Here is a 13643-nt window from a genome sequence, read left to right on the forward strand (position 1 = left end):
TAGGCAGAGCCCACCGTGATGCGTAGCACCTTCTCCTCACTGTGGTGCAGAACCAGCCCGAGCCCCTCCCCTAGGCCCCCTGAATGGGACAGAGGGAGATCCCCTCAGGGCAGTGTGGACCACGCCACAACAGAACAGGGGTGCCCCACCAGTATGTCATCCATGTGAAACAGGGCCGTCTTCTGCCCACAGCAGCAGCCGGGGATCCTTAACTTCACTGTACCCGTATTGTATCCCTTAGCTGCTCAATACAGCAGCCCGTGGTCAACCCAAGGGGTCATGTCCCCAGATCACTGGGATGAGATGCATCCCACGTCCAGGGACGCCATACAAGGACACAAAGGAGCTGTACCAACCTCCCCCCAGGCGAGATGGCAGCCGTGGCAATGGCCGGGCGCAGGATGCCATGCCTATTTAATCAAAGGGGGGGAGACGAAGTTCACAGACTCACCGCAAAGAAGTACAGCTCCAGGGGGACCCACCCAAACAGTGAGACGGGCAGCAAGAAAGAGGCTGCATTGTGGGCGGGGGAAGGTATAAGTACCCCTGTCCTCCCCCACCACCGCTGGAAGTGACGCGGCCGACTGGAATCTTGCCCCTAGACCGGGGAACCCTACTCCACTGACTCGTGTGCCTTCCTGTGGCACAAAGCCGGCCGCCCTCTTAGGAGGGTCCCCTTTGTGGACCACAGGCAGCCCACATTTCCTTATTTATTACTAAATTAAAACCAGCGTGGCACTAAACCGTTTGAAGCCCAACCACAGAGACTTTCAAGTTATTTTTGGGATTGAACAAGAGGCACGACCAGCTTTGTTTAGATGTAATAGTTATGCATTTAGATATTTATCTATCAGATATTTAAAAATAAACTTTATAGTTCAACTATACCAGAAAGAAAATAGAACTCATCAAAAGACAACATAAAGAATTAACAAGATACCAAAGGAAAATATTTATTATTCAGCTTCGCAGACTTGTCATCATTTCATTATCATTTAATATTCTGTGACTTCATTAATATAAGAGAGAGGCTCAATCCTTGTACATTTCGGGTAAAATATACAATTTGTGTATATACACATTTGCTATCATACACTGCGAAGTTTAATGCATTGCAATATATATAAATATTGTGTTTATTTCTTGAATACAGGTGCAGCATCCCTGTTTTCCCATAACAGAAAGTATTCTTCTGGAAATACAGAATAGTAGAAGTAACTTCCTCTGCAAGGCAGTCTCCCTTGTATTTCTCTCCACTTCCCTTCTCCCCCTGCTGTTCCTCTATGCAGAAAAATATACATATTAGTTGGTGTGAGTACTGGTTGAGGGACGTTGGGTCCAGATTCTGTTCCTGTGGAATTCAAGAAAAGGTACCTTCTTTAACAGTGTGAAAGGACTTTGGTTACAACAAAAAGGACTTATTTTATTAATAGTGATATTATACACATGTTAAAGAATACTTTTTTCTTATAATCAAATTGTATTATACCATAAGCTGAAAACAATAAAGATTTTGCACCGTTGCTATAGCTACCCCTCTGTGTGAGACCTACAGATATTTTGGGAAGTCGTTTGGGGGGAGCACAATGGTCAGATTTGCTGTTTAAAATGAACACTTTGGTCATAACCCCTTTGTCAATCTACAGTCAACGATTTACTTGTTGTATTTGTAATGTTGTATTGTCTATATTTAAATACTATATTTACTCCCGTTTTACCACCATAGCGCAGTAAAGCATTAATGTAATTTTGCCTTTTTAATTTTTGAATCCTATTTGCTATATTTATTAAATCATTTTGCCTGTACTTGTAATCCTCTATGTCAATTAGTTGTCATGTTAATCCATAATTTGTGATTATCTGCCAATAGCTAAAATATTTGTTCTTCAATTTGTGACTATTAGATTGTATTAGTCATTTTGTAATTATAGAATCATCCCATAGACCCCAATAGCTTCAGCAAATCATTGTTTGATTGCGGTACAAATAGATGTGGATTTTTACAATTTTCATGCATTCTTTTGTCTTTGCTGCCTAGAGAGCATGTGAGGGTTGAGGAGATCAGCAACCTACACTAAACCGATTTAATTTTCTACCAAAAAGATTTTGCACAAGTTAATTGGGTGGACTTATACCATTTATATTAAAAACCAAGTATAATATCTTCTATACAAAGGTAAATATAAGAGATGAAGGGGTAATTTAGGGTCACATGTATCAAGGCTAGTAATTGTGATTTCCAAATTTAGATTTTTACCTGACACACTTGGAAATCACAATTAATAATACTATGAAAATGTTAGTTTTAAAATAGTGATTCCTAGTGTGTCATACATTGACCTGTCTCATGTATATTAGTGAGGGACATCGCAATTTGCGACCCACTAGGATCCAGTGCCATCACAGGCATGGAGGCCTTCTCAGATTAGCAGACCTTTATTGTGATCAAAAATAATTGGCTCACACGCTTGAAAACTTATGTTTATGTTGTGGGAAAGCTATCAGTTTGTTATGAAAACCCTCATCCAGCAACCTAGTTGGGGGCATGCTTTATCATCGGGTCCCACCCAAGATGCTGAGTGCACCTTGGGTGTGCTATGATGCCTGGACTACAGCAGAGCAGGTTTTTTTGTGTAGTATAGTGCAGTGGAAGTCATATTAAAACTACCTATAGGGTCCCTTTTAAGAATAAAAAAATATTTTAATGATGGGCCCTATGGCAGGGTTAAAATGGAAAAGTGCGGATATGTGTGGAGTTTACTATTATGACTCTGATATCCTGGGAAAAGGTCTACATGTTTCAGCCAGTTTCTTTAATATGCTGGCTTTCTTCAGGACCTGTGGGGGATGCATATTAAAAAAACGTGTGTTGGTCAGGTGGAGTCTACCTGGCCAAGTGAGTAACAAGTGTTGCACGAGATAAGGTGTGATTGAGAAAAAGGAAGGGGATTGCATCCTCTTGGTTATGCTGTAAAAACTATGGTAAATTTGCCATATACAGCATGAATCCCGCAAGGGGGCAGGACCTGTAGTCACCCATACATCAATGTTTCTCTGCCCTCTGGTAGTACCTGTTGCGGCCTAGGATCGGGATTCCGCCAATTGCTTTTTTACTAAGGAATCTTTTATTTTAAAAGCTACCAATTTTCCTTAAAATGAGTTTAAAAAGATGAAAATTGTAACTTTCATTTTTAAGTGAAGGCAGAGGTCTGTAGGACTACTGCCGACTCTTAAAATATATTTGTTTACATTCTAAAAGGGGAAGGCGTACTTTAGAGACCACTTTTCATTTGCAAATGGCTTACTACCTCCTTTGAGGATATGGAAAAGTATTACAGCCTGATTCATCATTGGGAGGTTTTGCGAGTCTGAAATAGCGAATCATAAGGAATCGCTATTCCAGACTTGCAAAACGGGATTCATGTAGGAATAGCAATATTTTTTGCGATTCCTACAGATTCCTTATTTGCAATTAGCAAATTGCTAATCGCAAATAAGGAATAACTCCCCATTCATTCCTATAGGCCAAAAGGCCCATAGGAATGAATGGGGAGTATTCCTTATTTGCAATTAGCAATTACCTAATCGCAAATAAGATAGCGATTTAAAGGGTGCCAGGGGTGTCCAGAGGACACCCTGTAGCACCCCTTAAATGCTCATTTTAACAGGTGTTGCGCACACACATGTCCTAAGGACATGTGTGTGTGCAACATGCAACTCAGAAAAATGCTTTTAAAAGCATTTTTCTGAGTTTTCACTATTTACCACGAAGTTTGACTTCGCGGTAAATAGCGGCCCAAAATTGCGATTTCGCTATTTGAAAATGGATGATGAATTGCATTTAAGGAATCTCAAATAGAGATTCCTTAAATGTAATTCCTCGCAAATTTGCGAATTCGCTATTACCGAGTTTTGCATTTGGGATGATGAATCCCAAATGCAAAAATTGCACTCGCAAAGGGACAGATTCTCGGAATCTGGCCCTTTGCGAGCGCAATTACCTTTAATGAATCAGGCTGCTTGTGTCTTGTGACTTGAATTGGGTCTTTGTACATTAATAGATACTGTGAAAAATGTGGTTCTTGGTTGAGGAGGGTGTTGCTCCCTTTTTAGGAACAGCCATAATCCTTGTCAGGGTGAGCCACAAAAAGTCACAAAATGTACCTGTGCTTCATACACTGTAGCTTGGCACATAAGAAGTCAGGGATAAGTTAGTGGTAATGTGTAAAGTATTTATGCAGCACTTAAACAGTAATAAAGCAAAAAAACAAAACAAGAAAAATCCCAAACCAATTTAGAAAAACAGAGTATATTTTAATACATTATTTGGCACTGAAACAACAAAAATATAATCAGGTTGAATGATGGTGTGATAGAAGTGGTTCAGATACATGAAGTAAATTGGCCAGGGTCTCTACTGAACTCCAGACTTGGGAGAATCTGTAAAGCAAAAAATTACTGAGAAGTTAAAGTTCAACAGGGCAAACCAGCCAGTGATGTCCGAGGAGGAAGTGTTGTCACCGGGGAGCCGCTGGACGAAGTTGCGATAAGGACTTCTACATTTAAGCTAAGCCTTGTTCAATAGCTGTCGAAAATCTCCAATGGGATGAAGATGCAGGCTATAGCCAAGACGCCCAAGGGTATTCGCTGCGCTCTATAAATCTCAACAAATAAATAAAATATAGCCATTGAGGGGTCAACAAGGCCAGAAACTCCTTTTGCGAGGAGCCGATGAAAAGGATTTGCTGCCACAGAGAAGACTACATTAAGAGTGGCTGCAAATTCAGGTCAACAGGCGATACACGTTGGGTGATCTGGGGAGCATGTAGATCCTGTCCCTGGTCTTCTCTCAGGACTCTTTTTGGTTGAAAGGTTTTGGATTTTTGTCTATCTGGTCTACTTCAGCATATCGTCCATGAGTTCAGGACTAGAGGGGCACCACCTGGAGGGTTAGGACTCACTTATGCTGGATTCAAGGGCAGGATCAAGATAGTTGGAGCCTTTTCTATCCCTGAGGGTCTGATGAGGGGGCCAGCCACCTAGCCTTGGAGTCACTTTTTCATGCTTGTACTCAAGCAGTAAAACAGGTCTCAGGCAGAAGGACAGTCCACTGAGGGCACAAGTCAGGCTTCAGGCAGCAGGGTAGTCCTTTTGGTGCAGCATGACAGTCCTCTGAAGTACACCGCAGACCACAGGAAGCTAGGCAGTCCTCTCAGGGTCCATCTACAGGTACAGAAGTGAACTAAAGTGTTCCTACCTGGTGCTAGGTTTGAAATGGGAAAACTCTCTGCCCCCCCCCGAGGGTTCTCATTTTCCTGCCTTCTTTCCCAAGTCCCAGCTTGTCTGGGGGCATCATAGACTATTGTGAAGTTCTTTGCGTTTGAGCTGAGACAAGTTGTTCCATGTGCAAGTGGGGCTGTTTACAGCTCCATCCCATCATCCTGCTAACACCCAGCGCCTCTGTTGGATGCCTGTCAAGGAGGAATACGCGAAGGCCAACCATCAACTACATCTAGTTGGAAACGAGCTGAAGGCACCAAATGGTTAGGACAAAAAAGCCAACTTTCCGAAAGGGGCATTTTCAGAATTGTTACTTAGAATCTGACTTTACCACTAAAGAGTATTTTATAATATAATTCCTAAGCCACCAAACATGATATTTCTACCTCTTGCTGCAGCAGGGCTGTCCTGTGAAGTACACAGCAGGCCAGTCTTCTGAGTGTCCTTGCCCGGGTCCAGAAGTGAAATGAAGACTGGGTTTGAGGATTCTATTATTAAACCCGGAGGCAGCCTTGAAGTGGAAGAATCTTCTGGACTGCACCACTCCACTCCACCCCACCCCACCCACAGAAGTGTCTGGAATTTCGGGCCAGATGTGCAAAGTAGTAATCAAAAAAGCTTTTTACAGTGTACCAAAGACAAACTGTGATTCAATAACTTGTTTAAAACTAATGGTAAATCATTTGTAAAGGGGAAGGGTCCCTTGGAGACTCTTTCTCTTTGGACCACTGCCTACTTTAAAAAATGAAACCCATTTTTCTTTAAGGAGAATTGGCTGCATCTTAAAAAAAAGTTTGCTTTAATAAAAAACAATCACAAACCTCACCTCAGCAGGCCACCATCCATGTGATGCCTTCAATTCCTAATGGGCCCCAAATTGTGACTTACCTCATTAATATGCATGTCTCACTAGAAATCAATAATGAAACTCAACTTCAGACATTAGGAATACTGATTTCCTAATTGCAATTTGGAGAGAATTGCAATTGGGTAATCAGTATTCCTAATGTTTGTACATCTGTCCCTATCTTCCTCTCTGCCCTGGCCTCAGTCTGTCTGGGGACACAATAGGCTAGTTTGAAGTTCTTTATGTGTGAGTTGAGGCAGGGTGTTTGAAGTGCAAGTGGAGATGCGAACACCTCCAACCCCCCATCCTGCATGGACGGTTCATTCTACCAACACCCACTCCCTCTACTGTGTGGCTATCTGGGAGGAATACAAAAAGGCCAACAGCACTTAGTCATGTGACCCAGGAAAGAGGCTGCAGGCATAAAATGATAGGACAAGAAAAGAACAACTCTCTAAAAGTAGTATTTTTGGAATTATGACTTTAAATCCAATGTTATTTTTAAAGAGGATTTCATATTACAATCTATAGGCACCAAACATATCATTCCTACCTGCTCCCAAACACAAGTTACCACTTACTAAATGTAATAAGGGAACCAGCTCTTATCTTATGGGAGAGGTAGGCCTCACAGTAGTGAAGAATGAATTTGTTAATTTTTCACTACTAGATAATATAATACCTAAAAGTATAAGTTCATCTTTTTTAACTACAATGCACCCTGTTCTGCGGACTGTTTAGAGTATACCTTAGGAGTGACTTACATGTAAGAAAAAGAGAGTTTTAGTTCTGGCAAGAAGTTTATTTCGGTGAGTATAACACTGCAAACAGGCTGCAATAGCAGGCCTGGGACATGTTTTAGAGGGCTTTGTAAGTGGGTGGCACAATGAGCGCTGCAGGCCCACTAGTAGCATTTAATTGACCAACTCTGGATATATGGTATATTTTACAAGGACTTATAAGTAAATTAAATATACCAATCAGGTGTAATCTAATTTTACAATGTTTTCGAGAGTGAGCACAAGCACTTTAACACTGGTTAACAGTGGTAAAGAGCACAGCGTCCTAAGGCCAACAAACAAAATTTCAGCAGCAGATGAGAGGAGATGGCAAAACACTTGAGTATAGGACACCCTAAGGCTGCCATGTCCAACATATACCTTAAAGATTCACTATTTGGCAGGGACACCCTGAATATGTACTATCAGAAAGGTGAGTCAAGAGGGGCATATGGGGCTCACACCTGCCCTTATTAATTCGAGCAAACACAAAAATTGGTGTGATGCCTTCAGAGATATGCTATTTGCTTAATCAGCAAATCAGCAGGTTAGTACCAGAGACCCAATGGGTTCTCTGTGTGCTATTAGTTGTGTGTTACCTAAATTCAAGGCAATTCCAAGAATTGGACGAGGATGACTCACTCACGTAATGCGACATGCTTCATCATTTGCCACCTCGCCCCCTCCAGGTAAGATGTTACTACCAGGGCGGACTCAACCTCATAATGGGGCTTTTCTGAGGGAGTTATTAGATATTTCTTCTCTCAGGATAATGATTTAGGTACAGTTTATAACTTTAAAAAACCATAGGATAATCTACCAAAGAATCCTTTAATTTGGTGGTATCCCTGGTTGATTAAATGATTACTAATGGGTAAATACAGGAGGCATACTTAGATGTAATGAACTGTATGCATCACTGTACAAATAATTATGCCATCATGTTTCTTCCTCTAATCAGCTGTGGATTAAGGCATTTGTCAGGACTGTGTCTCAGCTCCCTACACCGCAATTGATAAGTGCTGGGTGAATTTAGTTATAAACAGAGGACCTACCTCTTAACTGGTATCATAATTAGTGATAACCTAGGCGATAAATACAACAAGCATTTACAATGCAATAGGTCTCTCAATGACAATATTTTAGCTATTGGCATTGTAAATGACATTGGTTTTCATTTTTTTTCTTTTCTAAAAAACTAAGAAAATGCTCTAATGCAAAATGGCAATAGCTAACTTTTTTGTAACTGCAAAATCTATCGCATTGCATTTGTACTAGTAGGAGTTATCGGTATTGTAAATATGAATGGTCCTTTCACTAAGAGGAAGGGTACACAAGCATTTGCAATGCAATCGGTTTCATACTTACGAGATTTTTAGCTATTGGCATTGTAAATGGCAATGTCTTTTATTAATTTTTTTAAAAACCCTGCAATATTAAAAGACATGGTGATTTACAATACTAAAATGTTACAGTTTCGAAAATGCGAGACCTATTGCTATACCAATGCTTGTTTTCCAATATTCAGCGCACAACATTGAAATCCCAGATTGGAAAGAGCGACGTCAAAGGAAGCAGGGGGCAGGAGCCAGAGTTGATAAAGTTTCCAGGCAGGGAGCGGGGCCCAGGCCAGCAGCAAGCCACAGGGAGCAGCAGCAGCGGCCGCCACAGCAGGCTGAGCTTCACACCTCCTCCCTGCCCCCTCTCCCAGAGAGCTGAAAGAAAAATTGTGGGGAGTGCATTCCAAGCACATTACCGAGAAGGTGTGATCGTGCATCCGATATTTGCTAAAGTGAGGAACAGTCAAGAGATTGAAAGAACTATACCTGAGAGCGAGTCGGCTGATATTGTGCAAAGCAGGCCACGAGATGAGTATCTGTTGCTTTGTAACAAAGACATATGGCTTAGGAGATGTAACTTTTGAGAACAGAAGCCAGTGTAAGGTAGTAAGGTGTCCTGTGGTGAGGAATCTAAAATTGACACCAAAGGTAAGGCATGCAGGAGAGTTTTGTGCGTTTGAAGGTATTTTTTGACGGATGTTTCAACTGAGTAACGACAGCCACTAGTTTTAATGGAGGACAGGGCAGTTACTTGGTGGGGATGGAAGGCACTAGACCATGGAAACCACAGTAAACAAGAAACCAGGGTCAAAAACATTGAATAGTTACCTATAAATACACTGAACGCAGTGCTTTAAATGGAAATTTAGAAGCGCAGTTACTCACTATTTAGAGTACCTGTTTGCTCCTGAGAAGTGCCAGTACACTCCTTTTGAATGTATTGCAACAATGTTAAAAAGTGCAGGTACTGCCCCTTATGTCATGAGTGATGTCACTGACCATGTCATGAGTGATGTAATATGTGACGTCATCAGCAGTCTATTGCAGGCGCGCAAGTTATAGTGAGTCCAACTAACTATAACGTGGGAATTTCAATGGTTTTATGTCAGTAAAATGTCCAGCTAACTATAACTGGTGTGAAACCTATGTTTTTTTCAGTGAATTTAATAGGTTTTTAAAATGCTAATTCCTAACTATAACTGGTGTGAAACCTATGGTTTTTTCAGTGAAATTCATAGGTTTTTTGAATGCTAATTCCTAACTATAACTGGTGTAAAACCTTTGGTTTTTTCAGTGAATTTCAAAGGTCTTTTAATAGCAAATTTCTATAGCTATGAAATGTAATATTGTTTTTAATGAATCCTATAATGTATATTTATGTATTACTATTTTTTTTATGTATATTGTTCATTTTTTTTTTTTTTGCCCTGGAGCGCTCCTGTGCGCGTCCCAGTGAGCGCACTGGAAAGCGCAGTCTTGCGGTGCGCCCCAGGGCGCGTACCAGTGAGCGTCCCGGTAGCGCTTTTGCCGCGAATGAAAACATCATCATGACATATCGCGTAGCTGCGTCTGCGTGATACGCACAGCGTAAACGCACCCGGAAGCACCCACGCGCATACGAACGTGCTACGTAAGCGCCGCCGGGCGCCCCCGGGCACGCACCGGGGCGCGTAGCGTAAGCGTGTCGGGTCATGTGACCTGAAAATAACACTTTTCATTGGTTCAGAATAGTTTTGGTTTCCAAATGATGAAAGCCCGGCTCATGTGACCTGAAAATAACACTTTTCATTGGTTCAGAACAGTTTTGTTTTCCAAATGATGAATGCCCCCACCTTTTTTCCTCATTCTCACTTTATTCTTTGAGTGAGGAAGACCTGCTTCTATTGATAGAGAAATGGCTACAGTAGCAGCAGCAGCTGGAGCATCTGCACCACCACCACCACCACCACAAGGACCACCACAACATCACATTGGTGGTAAAGAAGAAGAGGAGGAGGAAGAGGAGGAGGAGGAGAGAAGGCAGTTCCTGCCTGAAGACAATCCCCCATATAAACCTAATGAGCACTATATATGGGAGTTTTTTTAAATCCCAAGCGTTGCAAAAAAAGTTAATGCTGCAAAGGTCACCTGTCTCATCTGTGGCGCTGAACTTTCCAGGGGGAACCCTGCAAAAAAAATTCATTTGGGAATCACACAATGCTTCGGCACATGCAACGAAAACACCCCAATAACTATTCTGCAGCAGAGGTCAGAGAACTGACCAGAAACCCACCCCAATCTTCTCCGAGCACCTCTAAACAACCCACTCCATCGGGTCCTGAAACTAGAGAGATGGTCCCATGCATCCAACGCCAGTTTGGAGAATACAAGATTACTTGTATATTTTGTGGCACTACCATTTTTTATGGGGAGCAGAGCATCAAACTCATAAACTGTGCTGGAGACAACCACTGGTGCCGAAAACAGCCTTCATTTTTTCCAGTTTTTTTTTGCTCCAGTTGAGCTGTTTACAATTCCCTTTTTTTTGTTTGTCCCCATAAAAAAATACAAAAAATATATAAAACTGTTCATAAAAGCCAAAAAAAGTATAAAATGTTCTAAAAAACAAAAAAAATATAAAACAACAAAAAGAATAAAAAAAAACAGTTCTTTTTAGAACTACCTCCAATTTATAAAAAAAGGCTACATTTCTTTAAAAGTCTGTCATTCTTTTTTCCCCAGGGTACGCTCCCCGGTCTGCTCCCCGGTGCGCGTACCGGGCACTCACCCCGTGCAAATCGAAAAAAATATATATATATTTTGCCCCGCGGGGCCCTTTTATGGCCCCCACATCAAACCTAGGGGGTCAGGGGGGTCTACTCTGCCCCCTTTTGGTCATTTCCCCCTTTGTTTTTGCCATCTCTTGTGTCTCGATCCTACCGAGACACAAGATGGCGGCCGCTCCGGACTGTTTGGAATGTTGATAGACACCAGAGAGCCAATCAGGTTTCCGCACGCGAACTCGCGTAGCGCGCTGGTTCGCTCCCCGCTGCGCGTATCAGGGCGCGCTTATAGATATATATTTTTTTTTCACCTAAATTACTCAAAATCCACCTGAGCAAGTATCTTGAGACATAGAAAAGGCACATCGGGCTACCAGTCCCTACAATTTTGCCAAGTTTGGTGGAAATCCATTCAGCCGTTCGGGCTAAAAGTGAGGTCGACCACCCTATGGAGATTAACATGGGGAAAACACGTTTTGGGACTCCCCTTTTATATCGGCCCCCACTTGACGAATCCCCCCTAAACTTTCAGGGAAGGACTGGAGCGCTGCGAGGCAAATTTGAGGAAATTTTCAGGCAGATTCCTCAACCGGCGCCAAAGTTATTCCCAATAGAATGTTGAGATTTCCATATCGAAAATAATCCTAACTATAACTATCTACTGGCAACCGCCAGTAGGTAATATATATATATATACATCTATATATATATATATATATATATATATATATATCAAAAAACACAGTTTAGGAGTATCTTTACGCTATTTCAAGCAATAAATGATTTCCCACACTGAAACATATTCTTTCGCTTTGGGTGGCATATACATATGGAAAATACTCATGTCACAACCAACTCCCAGGACGCAACATTTTTCTACAGATAAGAAATATGTCGCCCAAAAATGCACCACAATCAAATTGACACTTTTCTTACAAAAAAAACACATTGAAGGAAGAGCAACGAGTAGATTTACAGAAAGAATAAATCAATCTACATTTTAGACACGGTCACAACTCTTACAGCTAGATTCATCATTCTGCCGTTTTGCGAGTCCTTAATAGCGATTATTAAGGAATCGCTATTAAGGACTTGCAAAACGGGATTCATGTAGGAATCGCTAAATAAATTGCGATTCCTACACATTCCTTATTTACGATTAGCAAATTGCTAATCGCAAATAAGGAATAACTTCCCATTCAAGGCCCATAGGAATGAATTGGGAGTTATTCCTTATTTGCGATTAGCAATTTGCTAATCGCAAGTAAGGATGCGATTTCAAGGGTGCCAGGGGTGTCCAAAGGACACCCCGTAGTACCCCTGAAATGAAAATGTAGACTGATGTTGCGCACACACAAGTCCAAAGGACATGTGTGTGTGTAACATACAACTGAGAAAAATGCACAAAAGTGCATTTTTCTCAGTTTTCGCTATTTACCACGAAATCAGACTTCGCGGTAAATAGCGGCCAAAAATAGCGATTTCGCAATTTTTAAATGCTTCTTGAATTGCATTTAAGGAATCTCTAATTGAGATTCCTTAAGTGCAATTATTCGCAAATATGCGATTTTTAAAAATGCGATTTTTGCATTTGGGATGATGAATCCCAAATGCAAAAATAGCGCTCGCAGAGGGCCAGATTCTCAGAATCTGGCCCTTTGCGAGCCGTTTTCGGCTTGATGAATCTGGCCGTTAGTGTGTTAAGGAAGACCGCCTTTTATGGAGCATTTGGCGTTGAGTACATGATGAGACACCGCATATACCTAAATAATAATTTAAAAAATATGACGGGACGGCTCATCCACATTTCTGACTAGTGAAACATGTCTTTTACAAAAGAACTAACTATATTATAGCAGTACAAATTAGAATAAAAAGTAGAAGTCTGTGTGGATGTGGCAAATCCCGCTGATCAGACCACCTTGGTTGCAAATTTCCCAAGCTCTCTCCTCTCCGAGGAGAAAAATATGTGATTTGAGAAAAAAAGTGGTTAGCACATAACTTGACTTAAACAATGTGAATGAACCCACTATGAGTATGTGTTACAATCACTAGGTATAGTAAGTACATGGACCCATTAGGTGTACTTAAAAGACCCCTCACACACCAACCTGGTTGGTGTCATGCTTCATCATTGGGTTCCCAACCGGGTGGCCGAGTGCCCCCCGGTTGTGCTATGATGCCTGGTTACAGCGGAGCTGTTTTGGTGCAAATAAGTGATGTGACGTGAATTAATTACATTAAAAATATCTCAGGTGAAACAAGTGAAGTACCTACACACGCGGTAAGGTGTGTGGTATAAGTGTCGGTGTACTTACTGACACTAGTCAAAAAACCTGTTTGGGGAGAAAAAGGACAAGACATGTAGATTATAGCAACATTAAACACAATCTTAAAAGGTGCTGTAGTCATTATCTTGGCGACTACCACAGTGATTGTTATGCTTAATGCGGCGCATGCTGACTTCTAGAAGTCGTAATTTGAAGAAAACCTTTGTTGTGAACATATGTCATACATTTCAAGATGCTGCAAGAGGGGTATTACAAATTCAAACGTGTATGTTCTCTATTTCCTGTGGTGATGCATTCAGAATTAATAATAAAAAATCAACCACAAAACTTTGATAGCAAGGATA

General features: G+C 41.3%; 1 protein-coding gene across 1 annotated transcript in view; it reads right to left on the reverse strand.

The window, feature by feature from the left end:
* Positions 1 to 1259: 1259 nt before the first annotated feature.
* Positions 1260 to 13643, reverse strand: part of PLSCR5 (phospholipid scramblase family member 5) — a 284029-nt gene continuing 271645 nt past the window's right edge. The window contains exon 8 of the mRNA XM_086944892.1: positions 1260 to 1351. The gene's annotated coding sequence lies outside the window, so the exon portion shown is untranslated. The remainder of the gene's footprint in view (positions 1352 to 13643) is intronic.

Source organism: Lissotriton vulgaris, chromosome 11, assembly GCF_964263255.1.
Source record: "Lissotriton vulgaris chromosome 11, aLisVul1.2, whole genome shotgun sequence".
Taxonomy (NCBI): domain Eukaryota; kingdom Metazoa; phylum Chordata; class Amphibia; order Caudata; family Salamandridae; genus Lissotriton; species Lissotriton vulgaris.